Source organism: Platalea leucorodia (genome assembly GCF_965183815.1).
Source record: "Platalea leucorodia genome assembly, chromosome: 1".
NCBI lineage: Eukaryota > Metazoa > Chordata > Aves > Pelecaniformes > Threskiornithidae > Platalea > Platalea leucorodia.
This window is the reverse complement of record NC_138823.1, coordinates 132,694,803-132,719,202: the sequence shown is the minus strand read 5'-3', so window position 1 is coordinate 132,719,202 and position 24,400 is coordinate 132,694,803.

The following is a 24,400-nucleotide window of genomic DNA, read 5'->3' as shown; positions in this document are numbered from 1 at the left end:
GCACCAAAAGAAAAGGAAGTTTCATGCTTTTGTGTATTCTGAGAAGTTTTACAACAGTGTTTTATTTAAAGTGCTAATCAATGCAGATCCAAGTAATTTTAAATATCATCCCACTGTATGGATGGGGCATAGAGCAGAGGAGATTGAGTAGGACTTCTCAAGGGGATGGTCAGGTGGAAGATGGAGCTCTGTACCGGACGTCCCTGGGTAGGTGCCCCTGGCTGTTCCAAAAACATGTGTTTTGGTGCGAAACATGTCACAAACTGACATGCCTGGGAGATGGGGCCTCACAAGCAATGCAGGGATTGATTTCAGGGTGCAGTTTGGCAACAGGGTAAGTTCGTCTGTGCCACCTTGGAAATGGCCACTGCTGCCCTTTGCCTGCCTACATGTTTCTGCTCCTTTTCCTCCTCAGGGACTCATGGGCAGCTGTGCAGTGAGCTGAATTTGTTCTCAGTTAGCCAGCAACCTTATTTTTCAGGGTTAATTTTCAACTGCGTGTCAGCTTGTGGATCTATCTGGCCGGCCAGATAGTCATGTGAACATGACCACTGGCACAGGGCAGGAGTATGTGGCTCGGGGCAGCTCTACGTCTTCTGGGGACAACATGGGTTTAGACCATCTTCATACAACTGTGAAAGTGCACCAGGAGGCCATAGACCGATCTGCTGGACCAAGGGGCTTGTCAGGTAACGAACAACAACAAGTTTGTTTGGATCTGCCTTGTTAACTTGGGCAGCGCCGCTCATCATGAGAACAATTGCCTTGTGTGGGAGACAGAGAGGGAACAGATAGCGCCGCTCAAAATAGCCCCTTACGTATTAAGACTGTAAGCAGTAATTTTCTCCCTCTGAAGACCTCTCCTATACCACTAGAAAGCTTGTTTTCTTTCAATTAGCTTTGTTATGGAGTGCTTTTTAACCATTTCTGCTGGTACTGTTGTCAGCAGGGAAATCCCAGACCTGGGCCACTGTAGTAACAAGCTTTACAGTTTTAACTATTACGAGTGAATTTAACCACGTCATGATTAAGTTTTGATCACCCTCATTATGTGATATTTTCAATAAGGTTTTGCACTTTGTGTTTTAGCTTTCTTTTTAACTTGCTAATTTAAAGGGAGAAAGTTGCATCTGTAACTATTGGAACGTCTCTGGTATTTTACGCCACACTTCTCTACCAAATTGGGCAGGAGGCCAACTACCTCCTCCCGGGAAAAAAAAAAAAAAAAAAAAAAGTTGCAGAAACGATGAGCATCAACTCGGAGATGGAGAAAATCAGTAATGAAGTGAGGAGGAGGAGATGGAACTGGATCAGTCATGTCTTGAGGAAAAAACCAACAGAAGACTGCGCTGTGGCCCTTGGGACTCCAGAGCACGCAGCCACAGACCGATCGAAGTGGAAGAACGATGTTCGCGCCTTGTGTGCCTCCTGGCACTGAGAGAATTCACATTCAGATTCTCTACCAAAGCTTACTGAAGTTAACGCTGTTAAAGTCAGGGCTTTTTTTGCTTCTCTGTTTTGAAGTCCAAATGGTATTTGCTGGGAAATATCTTGTCATCAGACCCTTGAACTAGAAGCGTTTCCTAACATCTTTTTCCTGTCTCTTCATGTGTGCTTGCATGACAAAATGGAGTAGTTGGCATGGCATTGCTTACTTCACTACAAAGTGAACAAGTGATGCCCTATTTGAAGCATTTTGCAGAGTGTATATTCACAAATGGGCTACATGCATTATTAACCTTGTTTTAGTAACAGTTGCTTGGAGCTAGTAGCAACCATATAGACAAGTGTGTTAGGGATTAAGGATGTTTGATTCCAGCGTACTGCGATGAGTATGCTGGCTAACCTGGGAAGTAAGGGAAGAGTGACACCAGCTCTGCCTTCACTGGTACTTTACCCTAAGGTAAAGAGCAAATCCCAAGCGTAGACAAGTACATCTGCACATTAAGCTTGCTCTGTGTCTTGTGTTTGTGTCATTGTGGCTTATTTCATCTACACTGGCATTTGCTGTATTGCTGGGTGCACCTAAGGTTTCTCACTGTAACTGCTGGAATCAACAACAAAGTATAACTGTAGTTTGACAGATATTTTAGGATACTTACCTGGAATCTTCAGGTTTTGGACAAGGACAATGATAGCAAAGGCAGTTCGCTGGAGTGTCTAGTGTCGAGTGAAGAAGGCTGAGGTGCCATGCATTGAATATTCAGGTGTTTTTCAGTAAATTAAATCTAACCAACACCTTTCTGTTTTCACTTCAGGCAAAGAGCAACAGATAATAAGGGAAATTCCTTATATTGTAGCCTTTTAGGCATTTAAGGCTGCTGGCTTGATCTGTTTGCATCTCCTTACTTCAGTCTACATCCCTCAATAGTCTGGAGCCTTCTGAGTGTATGTACTGTAATGTTTTCTAGGTTTTACATAATATGTTACTGCCCTAAACAAACTTCTTGGGTTTCTTAAATGTCTAAAATGCATCTTTGACTACTTTGCCACATTTAAATGTGATTTTTCCATATGTTCTTATGTTCCCTTCATTTTGACATGTGTGATTGTGTCTGGAGCAGGCCCAATACTGCAGTCTGAGGTTCTGTAGAAGAGATGATGTGTCAAAGAACTGATGGGCCACATCAACATCTGCCTTGTTTAATGGGTAATGGCCAGAAAGCTTTTGCATGGTGGTCTTGGAACCCAAGCAGATCTCCATGAAAGTAAGTGGCCAGCCATGAGTGCTAGAATACTTATATTTAGGTCCTTCTTGAATGCCTGACTCCTCAGCTGGAATCCTGAAGTTTCTTTCAGTAAAAAGATTTTAAAAGAAGATATGATTTTTTCCAGTAAGTGTTATGAATATCTTCATCTCCTTCCTCCTATATATCCCCCCAAAGAAGAAAATTAAAGATTTGAGTAAAATGAAACTATCCATGAATCTGATTGATAAAGCTGGAAACTGACTGCACATCTTGGTTTGCCATTGTTAGAAAAATTTAGGACCCTTCAACTGAACTTAGCAGTATGAATTTGAAAATACTACAGGAATTAGCAGTCTTGAACTGGTCTGTGAAGGCTGCAAATGAACCAGAAGAGGTCCTTCCTTGTACAGCATCTAGCCAACAGTGAAAATCACTGTTACAGAAGGCTTTATTCCCAAAGGTTTATCTGTGCCCAAAACCATAGAAAAACTAAAAGAAGAAAAATCCTTTGGCTGCTAAGCAGTAGATCATATTTTTGTTTGAGGATCTGCCCAAACTTCAGGCTGTTTGAAGCAGGGATGTTGCACTGGGGGAGGTATCATGGCATACTTGCCCAGTTCTTGTTCTGTATCGGAGGCATCTGCTGCTCGTCACTGTGGGAGCCTGGATGTGGGGTAGACGGCTCCTCTGTCAGATCCAGGGTAGCTCTTCTTATTAAATATAGCTGTTCCAACAAGATGTTACAAACCTAGCTAACGCTGCTCATATGCTGCAGACTTTAAGAAGTGACAACTCCCAAAATGTGTCTTCCCCCAGAAGTTGTTTAATAGAAGAAGCAAGCAATTTTTCTGTGGGTGTTTGTAATGCTGCTATGGCCAGTGGAATTCGTTACTGGCTGTCCTTCTCCTGCAAAATTTTTCACAGTTAAAGTTTTGTCAGAAAAATTCCTGATCAGCTCTCGACCAGACAGTTTATAGGATGCAGTGTTACTGTCCTGCAGTATTTCTAGCTTAGTTTTCTGTTATTAAGGATGAGGGAGAACCGCAAATGTGGTAGGGTTTAGTAGAGATGCTCTGGTTTGTGGGGTGGGAGATAAAGCATTGAAAAAACATAACAAGTTGAAGAAAGTCTTTGCACTGGAGAGACGAGACCATAATCAGGACAGGATGGGGCTGAGAGCTGCTGGCTTTTTAGATCAACAGGAGAGTTAGTTTCAGAACAAAGACTAACAACAAGAAAACTGTCAAATTAGAAGCTGTGTTTGCTTTATGAAGTGGCAGATAACAGCTGAGAGGCAAGAGAACTGTATTCATAGAGGCAGGCTCATTATGGAAAGGAAATAAAAGATTAAGCAAGCCACTGCTGATTCTCATTGCTTTGGGTGACTCAAAATCCAAGATCTCCGCAGTTTGTATGCTGTAATCTTGCTCTCCCCTTTCCCTCTTGCCTCTTGAGAACATTATTGAACATGCTAGGCAAAGATTTTATTTAGACTCCTCCTGAGATTGAAATGTGTTGACAAGCTGAATGTGTCAAGGATGCTTACATATGCTATTGCCTAATAATAACAACAGCTCAGAACCACCGTGAGGCTTTTTTGTCAGGCTTGCAGCTCACACAGAAGACTTGAATGACATGGCTCACTGCAAATCGTTGGCATCTCTCCTCAAGAGTGACTAGCTTCCTGTGCTATAGCCAGACTTGAAGCACATCACATACTTTCAAAACAATTTACAGACCTAGGATTTGGGTATTTGTTCTTGTATTTAAAAGACTGAATATTTTTAAATTTTCTTTTGCACATTTGCTTTTCTCTTTTCTTTTTATCCCCTAAAGATAGGATGGTATCTTCATAAAAGAAAAGCTTGCTTTGCAAAGTTTTCTCTGTTTTTATTTTTTGCAATATAGAACTACTGTGCAGCAAGAGACCAGAAATCCAGCCAGAATTGTTGTCATCAAAGCAGCCCAGAATTGAAGAAGGATATAGGCTCCAGCAGCTAAACCCACTGCTTCTACTATTTCAGTCTGCACACTGGCTTGTGCATGCCAATTATGTGAGTGGAATTCAGGGAAAGTAACTTTCCCTTGGCTTTTTGGAAGTCAAGACTGATTGGTGCAATTAGCAATTAAATGCATTATCCCTTAATTGCAAACAGCATCGAAAAGGCTTGAATTAATGGGGAAAGGGATTCTTTAAATGTTTTTTGACCTCAGTCCTTTAAGTTGTGCTGTGGGCACAGAGAACCTCCACTGTGCAAAGTGCTGTGGGGCTGGGGCCTTCCTTTGCGCCCCCCGTAGCGTTTTTTTCTCTTTGGTTCAGTGAGATACGCGAAGCCTCACCCCATGGTCAAGCAGAACCAGCATTTTTGTTCCTCCCCACCCCTGGTGATGGCTCTTGGAAGTGGTGATGACCATCCCTGCTTCAGAGTACTTGGGGCACTGGTGGCACTGGCAGCCCAGCAGCCCCGTGGCCTTTCCAGGGAGTTGGGCCAGGTGCCGGTTTTGGGGTGCTGCTAAGAGCCTTTTGGAGTGAGCAGTTTTGAAGCAATTGCCTCTTTCTGCGTGGGACTGGCAGCAGTCAGTAGGGCTGTCTGGGAAACCAGGTGAGAAGGCTGTAGGCAAGGCAGGCACCATGGATGTCTGCCTTTGACCTCCCAACCCTTCAGCAGCCCTGAGCCCACAGTGGCCAGGTCTCCTCCTAAGGCACCTGCTGCAGATGGGGCTGGAGCTGGCTGAGACCTCCTGCGGGCTGGCATGGGCTGCCAGGCCACCAGTGGGACCATTTGGGCACCACTGACCAGGCGGTGTCACATGGGTGGGTAAACTGACTGTGTGTGCCATGTATGTTGTATTTGAAAATAGTAAAGGGTAGTCTCACAAGACCCTTTCTTTTCTTTACTACGCTAGTTTTCCAAAGAGGAAAACATAGACAAGTGAAGATTTTCACACCTACTTCAAGAATTCCGTCCTATGTTTCCTCTGGACCATTTATTGCCAGATTTGAGATGCATCAATAAAACCATGTGGACATATTTCATTGTGATGAATTTAAGGGGATGAAGTGCTTCAAATTACCCCAGTACTCTTGCTTTTGTGATTTATTTTTATGTTTTATTTCTTATTATTCTTTTCCTTTTCTTAGAGTCAGTGGAGAAAGCTAAAAGGCTAACGTTTCAGATGAGGCTGCTCTGAGATGCACTGTCATCTGTGTATTGGGTCCTTGACTCCATATGCTCTGGCTTAGAAAAATCCTAGAAAAATGGCTAGAAAACCTTCTTCTAATATGGCTGTGGCTAGAGATTAAGAAGGACCTGCTGCACGTGTCTCACCATCAAACTGGGATCAAAGGAAGGAAAACTAATCTTTAAATGAGCAAATGATCATTTGTGTATCAAATTATTAATTGATTTTTATCAGCATTATATATTATCAAGCTATATATTTTGCCTTGAGGAAAACAAGCATTAAATGATGGCTGACAGCAGCAGTGTATCAAGGTCCCTTTTTCACTTACTCCACTCTGCTGTTCAATAATTAAAAAAACAAAACCAGAAAGACTTCATCTGAATAAACGCACTCAGCATGGGACATCTGCCCTGTTTGCTCTTCAGGCATTTTGGCATCGCTGGCAAATTGAGCTTTATAGTGGCAGCAGAGGGATTTTGGTGTAGAGAGGAGAGAAGGGAGGAAGGGCTCAGCCTTGCAGGCTCCAGGGAAACCTCGCCCTCTCTTGCGTGCTACCAAGTTTGACTTTGTCTTTTTAACATCATCAGTAAGAATGTGGCTATGAAACTTTCAGGCAAGATTAAAATCCTGATGATGTGCAAAGGACAGAACATGGGAAAAGTTACCACAAAAAAAAAAAATCTTTTCCAGATACATATTTTGACATCAGGATCCTGTCTGTTTTATCTGACAGATATTAACCATTATTATTCCAAAACAGCTTTTTTCCACATGGGAAACAAGCCATGTGTTTTTGGCTAGTGCCAGTTTGTGTTGAGAGGCTGATTCAATAGAATAATCTAGCTGTTCTACCACTGATTTACATACCTGGTGGATTTTATATTTCTATACATGGGTTTTGTCAGGATTAAATCTTTTAAAAACCTGTTTGGCATCCAGTTGCCTGGTTGCATGATGCTAAATTTCATCTTGTTGGCATCTTATTATCAGTAAGCCAGAGGAAGGAACTGGCATATCAGCTGCGCTGTATCATTTGTTTAACTTTTTGGACTTGAAAAAGAAATAATCAGTTAAATTACTTCCCTAGAAATAGTAAATATAGCTCTGCAAATTGCATCCCTTATATCTTAAATTGTGTTGAAAGCCTGGCATTACAAAATAGGGGGGAAAAAAGGGTTATTTCATGAATGTAGCATTAAAAAAAGGAATGGGAAGCATGTTGGGCAGATGCCAAGAGTAACAGTCAGGTGGATCGGTGCAATGAAGAGTAGATACTGTACTTCCTTTCCTTTATAGGAAATTTCTCTCTATTTCTTTTATCATAGTAGTCAACCTTTATACTTGTTAGTGAACTGGAACGAGTTTGAGACGTCAGTAGGAGTTTATTACATTTATAGCAGTCAATGTCTTTTTTCCCATTTGCTAGTTTGAAAATGGCGTCTTTGCAGAAACACCTCACCTGTCTGAATTTCTTTAAATAAGTGTAATATAGGCAGTGGAAGACAGAGCTGATAATGGATGTTAGATAATATCTTGGATACTGCAGCATAAATTGTAAGATGACTATATTCTGTCATGATGAATATTAGATAATGATACCTTGTGCCTATAAGAATAACTTATTTTATTATTCAGAATGATCTTATGAGCTCTTTGGATTCATGGGAAATAACTTAGTAGAAACCATAAACTATTCAGATTTTTCTGAATATTCTAATCACACTTGCATCGTTCTTAATTATGAATTTGGGAGACTGCCAAAAAAGAGACAGAGGCAGCATATAACAGCTTTCCATTAACTCTGTACTGTTGGAGGGCTGGCACTGTGAGTGCCCTTGTGTTGTAAGCTGGCTTGGATGTTTTCTGTTCCCACTGTTTGCCTTAGCGCAGCTCTACCAGATGTTCCACATCAGGTACTGCCCAGCTGCAGGCTCTAGATTTATTACTCAACAAGGTTTTTCTCATATATTTGCTGCTTAGGGTGAGTGAACAAAGTTGCTTACCTCAGCAAGGCAGCAGGGCTCAGATCTCCCCATAGGATGGGTTAAAAATGCTCTGTCTAAACCAGCATTGGCTGAAAGCTATGGTACTTTGTGTTGGTTACAGCACTCTGGGGTCTTCTCTGGAGGTGGAAGTAACCAGCAGGACTTTATTTCCCATGGAGCACCTTGGCCATGGGGTCCTTCTGGGAGGTTCACGTCTGTCTGGAGTGTTAGTTTGACCAGAGGATGCTGTTGGTATAGGAGAGGAGAGGCATTGGGCACCCAAACTGAAGTTCTTGAGAAGTTTTTACAGTAGCCTTTTAGATCTGAAATGTTCTAACTCCTGAATGGAAGGCCAACAATTTTCATAGCAGAAAAAGAGCCCTACCATTTAAAGACTGCCAATTTTGACCCAAGTTAGAGGCTGATTGCACAGACAAACCCCAACACTACTGATTACTTTTGCAAGGCTCTCTGAAGAAATGCATTCCTTAAAGGTGCTGTTTTTCTAAGGAGTAATGTGTCACCTGGGGAGACAGTGAAACACAACAGGCTTTCCACCCTGTATTTTCTCCTTGATAGCTAGAAGGGTTAGCACGGAAGATGGCACACTGGGAAGGCCAGGTGAATGCGTGCAGAAGGAGAGAGCAATACGGGTCTGCAGTCTTACTGATTCCAGATTTTCACAGCTTTGTATTTTAGAGTGGGATGTGTTCAGAGACAATATGACGTACATTAATGAAGGGGTGGATTTTTACCTTGGACAAAAACAAGAGACTCCCAGCAGTGTTAATACAGGTTGTGTAGTCGCATTGTGAAATCTCCTAAGCTTCAAAAGAGCTGTTTTTACTACATTAGCCACCAATCAATCAGGAGGGCTCTAGTTGTTTTTGCAGCAAAGCAGTGTAAGAGGTTTACTGAATAGTAAACAAATACATTACAAAAGACAGTAAGTGATGCAGAGTGCTCAGGGATATAGAGCAAATGATGAGAGACATTTGTCTGAAGAAAGCTGGTTAGGTACAGGTATGAATTTAGGGCTTTGGCTGTAGATGACCAACTCGATACAGTGTGCAGTGTGCAGTGGCCACAAATTCCATTCTGAATATACCTTTCATATACTCATGGATATGGGGAGATATATGTATGTGTGTATATATATATATGTATCCCAAAGGAGTCCCACAGAACTCCTTTCACTGTGGATGACAATTCTTGCTATTAGCTCTCATCCTCTTTGCTGAAATTTCAGGGATCCAGTCTTGGAAGTTTACATCAACTCCAGAGAATTTCTGTTCTTAGAGTCCATACGGAGAGAGAAAAGCTCTCCAAAATATTTTAGAGCCAGGCTTTAAACCTATTCCAGCTGTGCAGACCTGTCAGATTTTGCTCCGGGAGTAGTTTTTGCTTAAAAGCCTACGTGGTCTGCATTGTCTTAGACAAGCTTGCTGGGTACATATGGAATTTGGAATATACAATAATGTGTCCAATGCCAGATTTTACAACACACAGTTTTTTAAAGGTGGGAGGAGCACAATAAAATTTCGCCTCCCCAATAAAGCCTGAGCTCATGCTGGTTCCCTTTTGGCAGACTAAGCAACACTTTCTTGAGGTAAAATGTCAAAACCAGTATTTTAAACTTGGGCAAAAAATTAAAGCAAGGGTAAATGTTACAGAGTACAAGAGTAAATGCTGTACTTTTTTATGAGCTCACAAAACCATGACATTCTGCATATGGAGATAATTTTTTTTTCATGATAGCTCTAGGGGGAAATTTCTTGCAGGTTTCCTTAGCAGATTTTCAAATAAACAGCAGTCCATGCAATCTTGTTGTGCTGGAGAGATTGTGAAAAAAATATCATCATCAATGGAATTTTCTTAATTGGAGAAGAGAAGGAGAAAGTGGAAGAAATCTTGGAGATATTCCCTTCCTGTTCAGATCATTTAGAATTACATTCCATAAGGCACTCTCAGAAAAACTGTGCAGATAACAATGTGTTTTTAAATACTGAAGTTTTTAGCACTTGCTATATAGTTACATGTATATAGCACTGTAGTTATATAGTGATGGCTGTGTGCATGTGTGTACGTGCATGTATGTCTGTTAGGGTGCAGGTGTATCTCTGGTTTTGAAATGTCTGCCTGTAAAGAAGCTGAACTTGTATTCCCAGAGCCTCTTTGTGAAAATCCTTGATTAAACAGGGCAGGTACTTGGGGAATCTGTAGGGCAAGATGAGGTGGTATGAGATTAATGAAGGTCTGTTGAGCTCTAGAGAATATTGAATACTTCTTTAAAAAAAAGAAGGCAAAGAGATATATATTTAAACTGCACACAAGACATATGAAAAAATTTGGGAAATAAATTGCTGCTGCAGTACCAGAGGAATAATATTTACGTTCTTCCATTTAATTCAGCTCTAGCATTTTCCAGTGGCTCAGAGGCTGTGAAAAGGCACAACTGAGCACACAGTCGGGGTCCTTAGAGCTGCCCAAGGAACCTCCTACATCGTGATGGGGACAGGGCATATCAGACTGATTTTTGCTAAGCCCTGTAATGCCGGTTCAGCTGTGGGTATTGAGCGATTTCCACGGTTAACCAGAGCACCCCAAACCCTGTGGTGGTCTCCCCCAACTACCAGAGGCTATAGTAAAGAGATGGTTGTTATATGGAGATTGATGAGAATGGACAGTTAGTTCCCTGGTGCTAGTGGTCATCAAGCATACAGCTACGATAACTCCAAAACACCTCACAAGATATTTTTATAAGAACAGATGAATATAGTCAGTCAGGATCACCAGATCCTGGGCAAAGTTGAGAAGTGCTGGCTGACTGATGAAGCTCCAGGTCACTAAATGCCAAGTAATACACGCAAGGGAGAAACATCTACACTGTATATAGACAATTATGGGCTCTAATTACTAGCAATTATACTAAACAGCTTTCTTAAAACACAAACCCAGTGCTTTCCAGTGGTCAGAAAGGCAAATAAGCTGTTAGAAATTAATTAAGAAAGGTGAGAACTGAAGAGGAAAGATCTTTTTGCCACTGTATAAGCACATGCTGCCCTCGTATCTTGAATATTGCTTTATCTAAAAACAGAGTTAGCTGAGCTAGGGTGCAAAAAAGGGGAACAGGAATCACCTAGGGCATGGAATAGCTTCTTCTTGAGGGGAGACTAACTGAATTAGGACTTCAGCTTGTCAGGAAACTAAGGAAGAAATGAGAAAAAACTATGGAAAATTGAAGGGGTGGAGAAGGCAAGCGATTATTCATTGCTTCTGAAGAGCATGGTTGTAGGAAGGTCCTGAGGTACCGACTGCAGGAACTGGGAAGAACACCTTCTGGAAGAACCAGGACACGTACAGAATATTCTCACGTTTTTTCAGTATCTACTGCTGACTGCCAAAGAAAAGATACAGGGCTAAACAGGCTTCTTGTCTGACTTGGTGTAGCTGTCTTTATACCAAGTCTGAACATCAGTCCAGCTAGCACTATGTCCAATGTGAAAATTAACAGTTCGGGTGCAGGGATGCGTCAAGCAATGCAGGAATTATGTTTTCTATGGCAATAATGGATAGCCTCCCATCATACATGATTCATTTTAGATTACCCGGGCTTTGAATTTATGCTGTTATGTGAATTTCATGGTATCTGTGGGATAACTTTCATATCAGCTTTAATGTCATCTTTCTCAGAATAGCTCAGGACACTTGAGGCTTAATGGCTTTGTTCTAGCAGTGTGCTGATGACCCCAGAGGGCTGGACCTTGAGTTTGATCTCTCTTCCTAAGACAGCATTTATAGCAGGCCAGTCTTTGCTGCCAGTGTGTTAGGTGATTTGGTCAGGGGAGTAGGTGTATCTGGACTAGTGCTGGCATTAATAACCTGTGGAATACAGTCCAGGAGAACTGGTTGATTTTTCAAGGATCACTTCCAAGCTTAAGAGTGGTCTATCCTGACAAGCAGGAAATCAAGGAAAGGTGGCAGGAGACCTGCATGAACGAACAAGCAGCTTGTAGAAAAGATCCTGGGGGTCCTGCAAAGGGCCACAAAGATGGTGAGGGCATTGGAGCATTTGACATGTGAGGAGAGGCTGAGAAAGCTGGGACTGTTCAGCCTGGACAAGAGAAGGTGCAGGGGGACTCTCATCAATGTGTATAAATACTTGAAGGGAGGGTGCAAAGAAGGTGGAGCCAGGCTCTTCTCATTCTTGTCTTGTGATAGGACAAGAAACAATGGGCACAAACTGAAATACAGAAAATTCAGTGAGTTTCCGCTGAAATGTATAAAAAAACTTTTTTATTGTAAGTGTGGTCAATGGTGGAACAGGTCTCCCAGAGAGGCTGAGGACATCCTTGGAGATATTCAAAACCTGACTGGATGCAGTCCTACATGTCCTACTGTAGCTCAGCCTGCTTTGAGCAGGAGGTTGGTCTAGATGATCAAGAGATGCCTTCCTGCCTTAGAGATTCTGTGATTAAACCATCAGTGTTGGAGTGATTGCATCTGTGTGAGCAGCTGGCTGCAGTGCAGTCACCTTGCAGCTCTCTGGAAGCAAATTATATGCAGATGTGTCCATACATGCAAATATGTAGTGGTTGGGTATTGCATGTATAATTTGGCTAAGTGCCTGGAGTTCTGCATTTTTGGCTGGAGTAATTTGTCTATGCAACAGTGATGTGCCTGCACAGCTGCACTGTCATATGCTTTCGTGTGTCTTGGTGTGTTGTACTAGAAGGTGTTAAGGACGATGCCTAACATCCCCCTCCTACTATTCCCTGGAAGCCTATGCTTAATCATAACTTTGAACATCTAGTCCTAATAAAATACAGCATTTTCAGCTGTATTGTCATGTAAAACTTTTCTTAAAGAGGAGGTGCAAAAACAGTTTTACAGAAAATGGCTTCATTCAGCCTCCTGAAAAAGTCTTGATTAGAACTGAATAATGAAAGATAAGTAAAATTTTTACTTTTGTGCGATAAACATGTGTGTATTGAATCATTACATCGATGTGGATTTTGCACAGGCATTTTTTCCAGAGATTTTTTAAATCACTTTTCAATGATAAAGACAAATAGAGTCTCTGAGGAATGCTGTGACTGGCGGGTAGAAAATGAAGAATGCTCTAAATACCAGGTCAACAAATTTCTTTGTGTGTGTTAGTAGAAAAAGAAGAAAGATTGTTGCTCAGACTGCTAGTTCATCTTGATGTAAGATAAATGCTCCACAATCTGGTTAATTCATATTTCTGTGGTTTAGAGATAAGAAAATTAATTTTTGAGAGTTCAGTGGTGGAATCAAGATCAAATTTACCATAGCCTATGAACCGTAGTTCAATTTGGCCTTGTCAAAATATTTCATCAGTATATAGTTAAGGAAATGGAAAACTCAAAGGTTTCAGACCTTTACAATCAAACAAGGACAAAAGTTTGACTCTGCCTCACCCAGTGCTTTCCTCTGAAAAGCAAACAAAAGCTGCTGTGTTGTGGGGCTGGAAGGAGCGGGGGATATATCTGAGCCTGGGGAGAGGAATATGTACCATATGAATACTATGAAGTGGAGCAGTTGAGAAAGGCAGTGGTAGTTAAGTGTTTTATGGGCACTGACGTGTTCGTTATTGATAGGCTAGTGATTTGCTGTGGTTTTCTTTTAATCTATGATCTCAGGAAAAGTAGCTGAAATCAAGCTGTGTATCAGAGGCATGATACCCTCTGCTTTAAAGAGAGCACATTCATAGCCTGGAGTCTTATCTTTCTTAAGCAATGCTATCTTTTACAGTAATGCATGCAAACAGGGAGCGCTCTTGAGCCAGTAACTGCATCTGTCCTTACTCCAGCAGAGGAAATGTTTCTCCTTGAGAAACTCCAGGAAAAAAAGGTGCAGAAGACAAAAAGGATAGAGAAAACTTTCCCCCCTAAGGGGAAGTGTGCAATGGGTTGAATACATACTATGTGTTTAAAAAAGAAACAAATAAAAAATCCCAAACCTTACACTTTGCTCTTGATTGCTTATGTATCTTAGCAATAAAGATGCTTTAGCCCAACTGGGACAAAACACTGCTGGAAGAGTCTGCAGGATTTTTCCTAAACGGCCGCAGATTTGTTGAATGTACATCCAGAAATGTAAATCCTACCTGGTTCCTTCTGAAATTAGATCTGGATTATGCTCTTTGGGGAGAGCCATGACCTCATGGGACTCCTTAGACTCCACTGAAGCTTTACTGTGATCTTTATTGTACACTGAAATGACGTGGCCAAAAGACTGTGGGGGATTAATCTGAAAAATGTCCACAAGCTGATGTGGAATCAAATTATACACACTGAAGCTGCAGAACAAATCTGTTTGTTAAAATATGCTGATTTGCATGAAACATTGTAATTTCTAAGAAAATTTACAGAGCAATCTCTTTTTATTCTGTGCTGTATAACAGCTTCTCATTTTTATTCAGGTCTTGAAAATTTGGAGGAAAAGGGATGTGCTGAAAAATAGTATGACAAGGCAAGTTCCCGTGACAGTGAACGCAGGAATTGACTTGGTAGACAGGGGCCAAGCCATCTTTTTTTTTTTTTTTTGAGAAGATAAAAGAACCCTATTTAAATATTTACATAGAAGAGACAGTTAAAAAATAAGATAGCCAACTTGTACAAAGGAAAATAAAATACAAGCCATGTGTTTTGTTTTTTTTTTTTAAAAAGGGAAATTAAAGGTACTCGAAGCACAATTTGGATATTCGATCAAATAAGTCTAATTTCAGGAGAGTTTAACGCCTTCTGCTCCTGATGAAAGTCTGTTTGTAGAGCAGATAATCAGTTTGCATACCTTACTTGGAAAACTTTAATTAGGCTCATCAGATGAGGCAGACTGTGGTATGCTTGCTTTGGCTAAGTGCATTATTTAATGAGTATACCTAGTGATTTCAAGGGGAGTTGTGGGATCAAGCTGTATTGCAAAAGGCATCCAGTCTGTTTCAAAATAGTAATTTACAATTTTGTGCACAGAGAACATGAAGGAAATGAGAAAAACTGAGGGAAAAATAGTTAATGCTGGAGAAAAGCCACCAGGCTGATCTAAGCCAGGAGCTCAAGGAGAAAAGTCTGATGCAAAAGTTTCGTCTCAGGATATTGGTGGTTGCAATTACTTTGTTGCTATTTAAAAATAAAACCACGCCCCAAAACAGAGTGGAAATAAATGCAGAATTAAATTCGAATGCTTTGTCTTCATGAGAAATCAAGGAATGGTGAAATAGGAACTTTAATTCTGCTGCTGAAATTCAGTAACTTCTCAGAAACTTCATCCTAGCTTGCCACGGTGCTGTGGTGTCCGATGGGTTGTGGCAGCTGACCAAGGAGTACAAAAAATGGGATTAACAACCTTAAAAACAAGAAGCTGAAGGTCCTGTAAGTAGCACAGGTACCGTACCCAGTACATCACTGCTGACTCGTGACACCTCTCACAGTGCAGCACTCCAGAAACACGACTGATGGGAGGGAACCAGAGGAGTGCCCTAGAAACATAATGAGGGAAAATTAAGAGAGAAGGCAGCGAGGAACACAGATATTTTAAGGTTGTTAATTCCATTTTTTGTTTACCTTCCAGTCTGTGTGACCATGAAATAGGAACATAATTTCTCCCTTAGTTCCGTATTGATTTAGGCTCTGAGTTTCTACTGATTTGTGTAAAAAGTAACAAAGTCTCGCATACCTATTTCCTCAGTAAGAGTACATGTAAGAGGCAATAAACCTGCACAGCATAGGTGAACATAAATATTAGGCTATAAATGCAGTAGTCATCCTCTGAACAGGTGGTGCAAAGTCTTGATTTTTTCCAAATATTTTCTTGGTTCACTTGATTAGAAACAATTTTGACTACATGAACGATTTTGTTGAGAACAAGCTAATGGAAATATTGTGAATGAAGTTTTGTTAGGTGCATCTGAGAAGTGTAAGAATAATCTTTGGTGGACTGAATTTAATGGGATGCAGGGGTGAAGATGGAGAAAGATATTTAATATGTTTTTAGAGGAAGGAAGAAAACAGAAAGGGAACGATGATACTGAGAGAAGAGGATGAATGCATAGGTGTGATTTTCTTACAGACCTGGAAGAGAAATCCTCACTGCATCAGTCTGTTGCCTAATGAACCAGTGAATAGTCACTGAAACGGCCTTCACAAATGATGCTTACTTGTAGGTATTGTGTTGATAGCTTCAGCAGGGAGGCCAGTGGGTTTTGAAGACTAGCAGAGCCCCACACGTACACCTCTCTAGGTGCCTGCATAGGAAGGCAGTCAGAACGTGTAAGACTGTTCTGACAGGGCTACAGCCAGAGAAGGTTTTAGCTCCTTGAGGACAGTGACTTTGCACCCTTGCTCAGCAATAAATCCCATTAGCATTTGTTTTCATTAAGAATGTGAATAAAGGGGACATGCTTAGGAATGGCAATAGAGACTTATAAGAATGAACTGCAGAGATTTTAAAAGAGGACAGAACCGCTGAAAAGTAACTGTAAATCCCCAGATTTTTTATTTGTTTGGGTTTCCTGTTGCAAATCTAGTATGAGTGTCTAACATATCTTTAACTTCAAGGTGATACTCCCATTCTGGGAGCTCCTGAGCAGGGGTACTTGTTAGTACCACTCCCAAGAACTCCAGCCCACTGTTTGGGAATTGAATCTTATTTCTCAATTTTCCATAACATTGCTTCTATACTTTAAAACATCCACCAATGTTGGTTTTGCTGGCATGCTGCTTGGTTAAAATACAATAGTAGCTATATAAAATATATCAATGATGTGTGACGTATGTTAAAAAAAATATATGTCTGTGTATAGGTGTATATATGTAAAATTTATGACGTAAGTAAAACACAGGAGCCTGTGTATACTGAAGGACTGTGTGATGTAGAGTAATTAGCACCTAAAACATGGAAAAATTAGAATTAATGATCCTGATATCATAACTGATAATAGGGACAACTCACCAGTGTATGCTTAGTGGGATAGCTGAAACCCCTATTTCTGACCTGTGTAAATTGTCTCTGCAACCACTTGCAGCATCCCCGTGAGAGCTGTGTGGGTGAATGACACTGCCTGTGTAAGTGGCTTATAATGGAAAACTGGTAGTAGTGGTCACCAGAAAGGGAAAGGAGCTGAATATTCCAGTCAAGCCAAACTCTTACAAACCTGTAATTATTCTTGTCAGAATCCAGATATACATGTGAGAGAGAAGAGCTGGGGCCGAAAGACAAAATGCGCTCCCTTAAGCACCGTTCCCGTGGCTGTCCTGACAAGGAGACTGGAGGACTTTCCTGCTTCCTTTTATCCCAGTATCTCCCATCAAAAAATGAGGTCATGCTTTCCCATCCTACCCAGCTGGACCTTTTTTCTGCATAACTCCTTCTCTGGCCTGCAGGCTGAAAGCATTTCTATCTTCGAGCCGAGTCCATTGCCAGGGCTCTGAATCATCATGCGATACTGGTAGGCAGCGGCGGTGCAGATGAGGTTTGGGTTAAAGCTTGGTGTTTTGTACAAACTCCTTCTCGTTTGTTTGTATTAAGAAGTGCTGAGAGGATGCCTAGAGCATGGCGAGTGCCATGGTGACATTAAAAGACCCGTCACAAGACCTCACTTGCTCAAGGGCAGTGTTGTGAGAACAGACGTTCCCTGGGAGCAACTGGGAGTGATCTCCAGTCAGCTTCATCTTCAGCTGACGTTAGTCTTCATGAGAAGGAAATTAGTCATTTACTTTCTCTGAGGCTCTTTTTCTTTGCTTGAACTGCCAAAAAGCTCCTTTGCAGTGAGTTGAATGCATACTAATGCCCTGAATGAGATTCAGTGTGTTAGTGCTCTCTTTCTTAGATGCTGAATTCAAGATGGTCCTTTATGTCCAGGTGAATCAGTGCATGCACCGAGTGGCCTAGAGCTGTCAGTTTGGGTATGGAGATGGTCAACTGTGATTATGTGGAGTTTAATGCAAGTTGCAAAACTTGTGTAGGTCCTGGCTGAGTACCTGGAGAACCAGCCAGTACTGACGTCCACCTTGTTCTGGCCACAGTGTGATTAGGACCTACATTAGGTCGTTCCTAATGTAGGCAACGACCTACTTTAGGTCGTAATGTAGGAACAACCTACATTAGGTCGTTCAGAGCTATCTTTATGCCTGTATGTAAACTGCAGTCTCATGCTCTAACTGCACTGAAGACATACTTTCTTAGTGTGGCTGACTCTATGGATATGTTTACACTGCATATATGGAGTCAGACTGAACCCTTTTTGCTCTTGGACTATCTGCTTTTAACTACTGTTTTATTCAGGCTTTAATTAAAAAAAAAAGTGTGCTGTCCATTCTGACCAAGTACTGATCTTTTTTCTTTAAACCTAACTAATTGCCCTGCTTCTCTAATGTATGTACATTAATGTCCTGTCTGATGTCAGATATTTTCAGCCCTCCTGTCTCCAGCAGGAGCTGAATGCAAACAGCAGACCAGGGCTTCCCCCTTCTTTTGAAGACATGTAGTCACAGCACTGAGAACAGGACAGTGCTTGTGGTATTCCATAAAGAGCAAAATACACTGAATTTCAGCTTTCTTTTCTTTCTTTATAGCTAAGCTAGTAAGTAACAAGATGTGTGAAATGGTGCAGTTAGTGCTGATCAGTGAACGCTTTTTAAAGGTCAGGAAATGTCATCTTATTCTTCTCTGTTGTCAGTTGTAAAGGCTGGGTTGCCATTCGGCGTGTGTGAGAGATAGACAGGCTCAGTTTTGGGGAAAAAAATCTTGAAGACTTCTATTTTCTCCTTGAGGAGATCTCTATCATCACCCATGCATGTGTTTCAGCCAATATTGCCAAAAGCTGAGGTGGTTATAAATATATATTGCTGAAGGCCAAAATATTGATGTTGTAGGAAGTCCTTGGCAATTACACGGCCAAAACCCATCTCAAAGATCTCAGGTCAGCGTTGCCTTTGTGGATGTTACTGTACTGCAGTGCCATCAAGCCCTCATTTAAATTTAGTCTTAAATGAAAAGAGAGAGAGTTTAATTATGGCATCTTACTGCAGAGGAGCATTAATTAGTTTTTAAGTGTTAGGTGTAATAGGATAATTTCAGGAGAGGGCTCTGCGGAGTTGGACGCGATGGATACTGACTCTCAGGCAGTGCGAAGCAGCATCCAGGAGAGTGGGGACAGCAAAGAGCTGCTCTAGGAGCGACCAACGCTCTTGGTGATTTTTGCCAGAGACATCACGTGCACTGGAGCCAGCCCGCATGGCCAGTCAGGCTGGCGTTGGCAGCCAAAAGCACAGCACGCATGCTCTTCTTTGCAAGCCTCTTGCGAAATATATATTCATTTGCCTGTTGTTTACATCTCATCATTGGTGTAAACTCTGATGCAGGTTCATCATTTTTTCATACCCAGGAGTACAATTGCCAGAGGCAGTTGGTAAGACTTGCTATAAATAAGGGTGTTCAGACTGGTGCGGTGCTTGCTCTTTGGCTGAGACCGTTGGCAGATGCTGAAGGGGAAAGTTTGTCCCACTGATAGACGCTAGGGAATAATCTTCCTAGAGGGGAAGTTGCCTCCTAATTCAGAGCAATTACTATTTGGCTTATTCAGTAAAATACTTTAGAAAAAATTTTTTTAATCTCTCATCTATATTTTAGCATGCCCAATGATACTTAAAGGCTTCTTTTTTTCTGTGAAAATGGTGTCTTTTAGGAATCCTTTAAAGATATTTCACCTTTATGGTATCTTCTAACAGCATCTTCCCCAAGATAATCCCATGGCAAACCTTTTGCCACCCACATAGAATACATTACTTTTTATTAGTTTATTTGTATATCATGTTGTTTATGTTTTCAATGAGGGTAAAGGGCTAATTTCATGGCGTTTGTTGTTTTCACACATCTCTTGTCTATCCTCTCATTAATTATTCTTTGAATATTTTTAATCTTTCCAACCCTTTGTTATAGGCTTTCTGTGCTCCTAAATGTTTTATTTGCCCTTCCAGGATGGATTCTGTTCTGACTGCATTTTCTGCGAGATGGGAGGGCCATAGAGAAGCACTGTTTTCTAAGGCAGCAGAGTCTTTAACCTTTTCAGTAATGCTTTATGTGTTATTAATTACTGTATTCTTTATAGCTGGCTTGCTTTTTTCCCCCTTTGTTGCCATTGCCCGTTTCTATTATATTTTTACTACGCTATCGCTGTGACCTCCTGGTCATGTCCTTTAGCCAGCATATTTACATATCGCATCGGAACAGAATGCTGGGTAAAGGAGACCTAGCCACATCATTGCAATTGGACTGTATATTTGTATAAAACAAATATTTAATTATAGTTTGCAATTTCAGAGCTTTGCAGTAATAGAACTAGTATCAGATCCATATTAAGAAATTGAAAAATCCAGTTATTTAACCACACGGCACTGAACTAGAAGAATATTTCATTTCAGACTGGAATACGACTTCATGAAATCTGCAGCACAGTGATACTAGCGGGGTTTTTAATTTTTCATTATTTTTGTCTTTTGCTGTTTGGTTGTTTGCTGACTCTACTTATCAAAAGCAATGAGGAAAGAGCGTAAGGAGCTGAATTGTACTGCTAATTCTGTGTTTATTTCCGATTGAATTGCTTTCCTGTCCTTTGATTTATGAGGAAGGGGAAGCATAAATGGATGACTAAGGGATTCAGCTGCATAACTCCCCTTAATTTCTGTGGCTGCTATCTGGATGAACACTGCAACAGGCTTTAAACATCTCTACTGGTGCCCACAGTGTGCTGAATAAGATAGAAAATGTCTGGTTCAGCTCTGAAGAGCCTACAGTCTAAGCGAGACAGCAACAGAGGGATACTGTGAGAATAAATGATTGTACAATTTTTTTTTTTGTTTTTTCAGTGATTAACAATGCTGTTTACTCCCTTTCTGTGGAAACTTGTCAGAAGAGTGAGTTGTTGTTGGGGATATGGACAGCGGCTGAAGACTAGAGTAGGGAGATGGAAAAAAATCCCTAGAAGATCATGGTAGGATCTCACTGCTGTTGATGTCATTGCTCAGTTGCTGTCACATGGCAGTAGTGCTTGGACCACGTGAGGCTATAACTCAGGAGACAGGCTTCTGCCACATACTTCCATGCATCTTAAAACCAGCCATTTAATGCTTCTGTGTGCCAGTTCCCTTCGGAGATGTTTCTGATTCCCTGCCTCAGTGGCAAAGTCGTCAAACTCCTGTGAAATGCCCACGTACTAAGCTGATCAGTGACGTACAAAGCAGTACAAGCAAGTGGGAAGGACTCTAGGTGATGTTAATATGTTTTAGTTGTAGAACACGAGACTTTATTTGGGTGGCAAAACGGCCCCTTCTGCCTCTTTCAGTAACTAAGGGGCAAAGCATTGGCTTTCCTGGGGCTCATTAAGACTTTCCCAGAATATAAAGAAGTAGCAGCAAATGTCAGCTGGAAAGTCAGATGGTGCTCACTATGGAGTGTTGAATGACTCTTCCCTTGCTGATGCTGGGAAGCCACAGCACCACTCACACATATAGATCGTAAACTCTCTGGGAGGGCTCTCTCTTCCTTTGTCCTGTAAGGAAAGCCTGGGTTCATTTTGGATGCTGCTGTGCTAAACACGCATAACCACGGCGCTGCACATGCAGAGCAGTTGAGCACTGGGCTCTCCCAGGATGCAGGAATGGAAAAGCTCTCCAGGATTCTTGAGTCCAGTCCACGAATGATCTCAGTAGCCATATCACAGGAGGCTTTGAGGAGTGTCTCATTTTCCACCTACTAGCCGATGAGGATGTTTGCCCCCACGGCTCCCACTGCAGTAACTGTTGCAGAATTACACCCTGCTGATGGAGCTGTTTAACATTTCCAGACTAAATTTAGGAAGCTTAATACTCCACTCTTGTGTTCAGATGGAGCACATCCCAGTTCAGGATTCTCTCTAAAGATAATCCTATTTCCAATTTAGTTTTTGAAATAACTTTTCCTCTTTCTCTCTTTTTTCCTTTCTTTCCTTCTTCCTCTCTCTCTTTATTTTAAAGTATATTTATTTTAGCACCCTAGGCTGCTGCCTGTTTCCATTTTAACTTCCTTTGGCTCTTTTTCTTAGCAATGGTGAGAAGGAAGTAGGTATTGCATGTAGCCGTTGCCCCTTAGTCCTGTTTGTTCACTTGCTGGTGAATTATGCTGACGTTTCCCCCTCCAGAAAACGTGCCCGCGCTACTGCAAGACAGACTGTTCACCTATGAACATCACCTGGCTTGATGTGTCCACAGGGCCAGATTTGTGCATCTGGAGAAGAAAAATTGAAATGAAATCACAAAAGAAAGCAAGGAGGACAAAAGAGGAGAGGTAGATATATTTTGTGGCATAACATTTCTGCACCTGTTTGTGTAGCAGAGCCAAAAAGGGGACGTGGTAAGAACTGCTTTTCCAAGACCCCTACTAGAGATTGCTTCCTTTGCCCCGTGTGCATCTTTTTCCTTGTTGTGGCAAGGAGAAAGAACAGATAAGCAAGCCCTGGTGTTTAACTTTTCATTTTTCTTAGCAAAGCCGTCTTTCATGGTTTCAATGAAAAGTGCAATGTAGTATCTGTGTAGCCTTGTGGATTATCTCCCTTTCATCTGTACTGTGTAATTTGACTAAGAAAAGCTGGTTTTTTATAGCTATTAGTTACAAACTGTGTCTAAGAAATTATATTGTGTCAGAAGCCACTAAGTCTGTAGAAAAGACTGGATATTGTTGACACCTGATTTGCATGGTTTTTTAACTATTACCAACAGAAATGCTAGTGAAAGTACTATTTAACATTTCTTTTATTTTCTTGCTAGGGATAGAAGCTGTTTATAAATTGCCTTTAATCTTTGATCTTTACTAAACTATGGCAAGCTGGTGAGCTGATTGTTGTCTGCAAAAGAAAAAGGCCAAACAAATAGCTTTTCTGTCATCTAGACAGAGCATTTCCTATGTTTAGATCCATATCAGAGGGTGTTATTCAAACTCTTGCATCCCTGCATGTTTCTCCCTTTTCTGCTGCGCTCAGGCCACAGGTCGCAGGAGGAGGCTTGGAGGCAGAAGATAGGCTCACAGCAGCAGCCCATTGGCTCTACCAGGTCTAAGTCCCTGCAGCAGTGTAACACTTAAATATGTGCTTAATTTTTAGCACCTGTAAAAGGTACCATTAACTTCTTAATGTTCATTCTTAAATAACACTCAGCAGCCCTTTACATCGTTTCACACTACCCAGAGCTTAGCTAGTAAATTCGCAAGCTGTATCTGTGGGATGGGCCCCATCGATGATTTTCAGGACAGGAGCAAAGCAATTGCAGAGCTTGCCTGAATTTAAGCAAGAAACCCAGGGCAAAGCCAGGACTCTGACCTGTGCTCTTGGCTGGGTGCTGTTGCTTGTATTGTTAGACATTTTTTTTTTAGTTGAGTTGAGCTGAGTTAATGTTTATGTTTATTCTACTGTCGTACAACTAAATTCAGTCATTTGACAACTTTCATTGCGAGCCAAGTTATTGTTGTATTTCAGCTTTTGAAATGTAGCTGTTTCTGCTGTACACTTAATAAATGCTTGGAAGACGGAGAGTCTTTACATTTTCCTTGTGGAAACAGTTGCTTGGTTTGCTGGAGGGAAAATGCATCATGAAATCAGATGTTTCTAATTGCTCCTTGTTTCAGGAGTTTCTACTGAACACTGAAAATCATCCTTAACGCATGAGTAAGCCTGATGAACAGATAGATTTTAAAAACATTGACTCAAAATAAATTTCTCTTGGAAGCAGAATAATTGTTGACTAATTCTCGTGGGAGAGATTTATGAACTTCTTGCAGTCTTTTTGAACAATAGGACTTCAAAGAGGCTCAGTGAAAAGAAAGAAAGATGCTCTTAATCTTCTAACGTAGTATTGTTTATTCCCTTTTGCTGTTAGGGTATCTGCCTCATTAGTATTAACAAGATTTCATACAGTTCTCAGGCAGGCAGGTACCTTCCAAGAAATGTCTGTAAGGAAAAAATAATTGTCCCAATGTCATGGGCTGCAGCATATATAACCCATAAATCCTCAACTGACATCATAGTTTCTGAGGCATTTTCTTTGGAAAGAAGAGCAAAACAAATGTTCTAAGGCAAAGTCATAGGTAACTTGAAAGAAGCCGTTAGAGGAAATTAATATTTGTGGGTAAGGATCTGTTGCAGGTGAAGGTGAGATTTTTACAAGGGGAAGACGGCTCTTTGATTACTGGTAGGAGGCAATGCCCCCGTGTTTCTGTCTCAGCGTCCCCTCTCTGATAACACAGCAGGTAGCACCCTGCAGCAGCCGAGGCAGCGCGCCTCTTCCCGTGGCTGCTGGGTCCTGCGCAGTGGCCAGCAGAAACACCTGAAAGTACTGGGTTTTGTAAAACTCTGTGGAGGCAGGGGATAGGGCTCGGGATATAAACAGAGGGCGGAGGACTCAAAAGTTTTGCAGGATTTAGATCCAGATATGCAAGACCGTCATTTTGGATGGCATCCAGTAATTTTGGGTGCCCCCGGTTTTAGTTGCT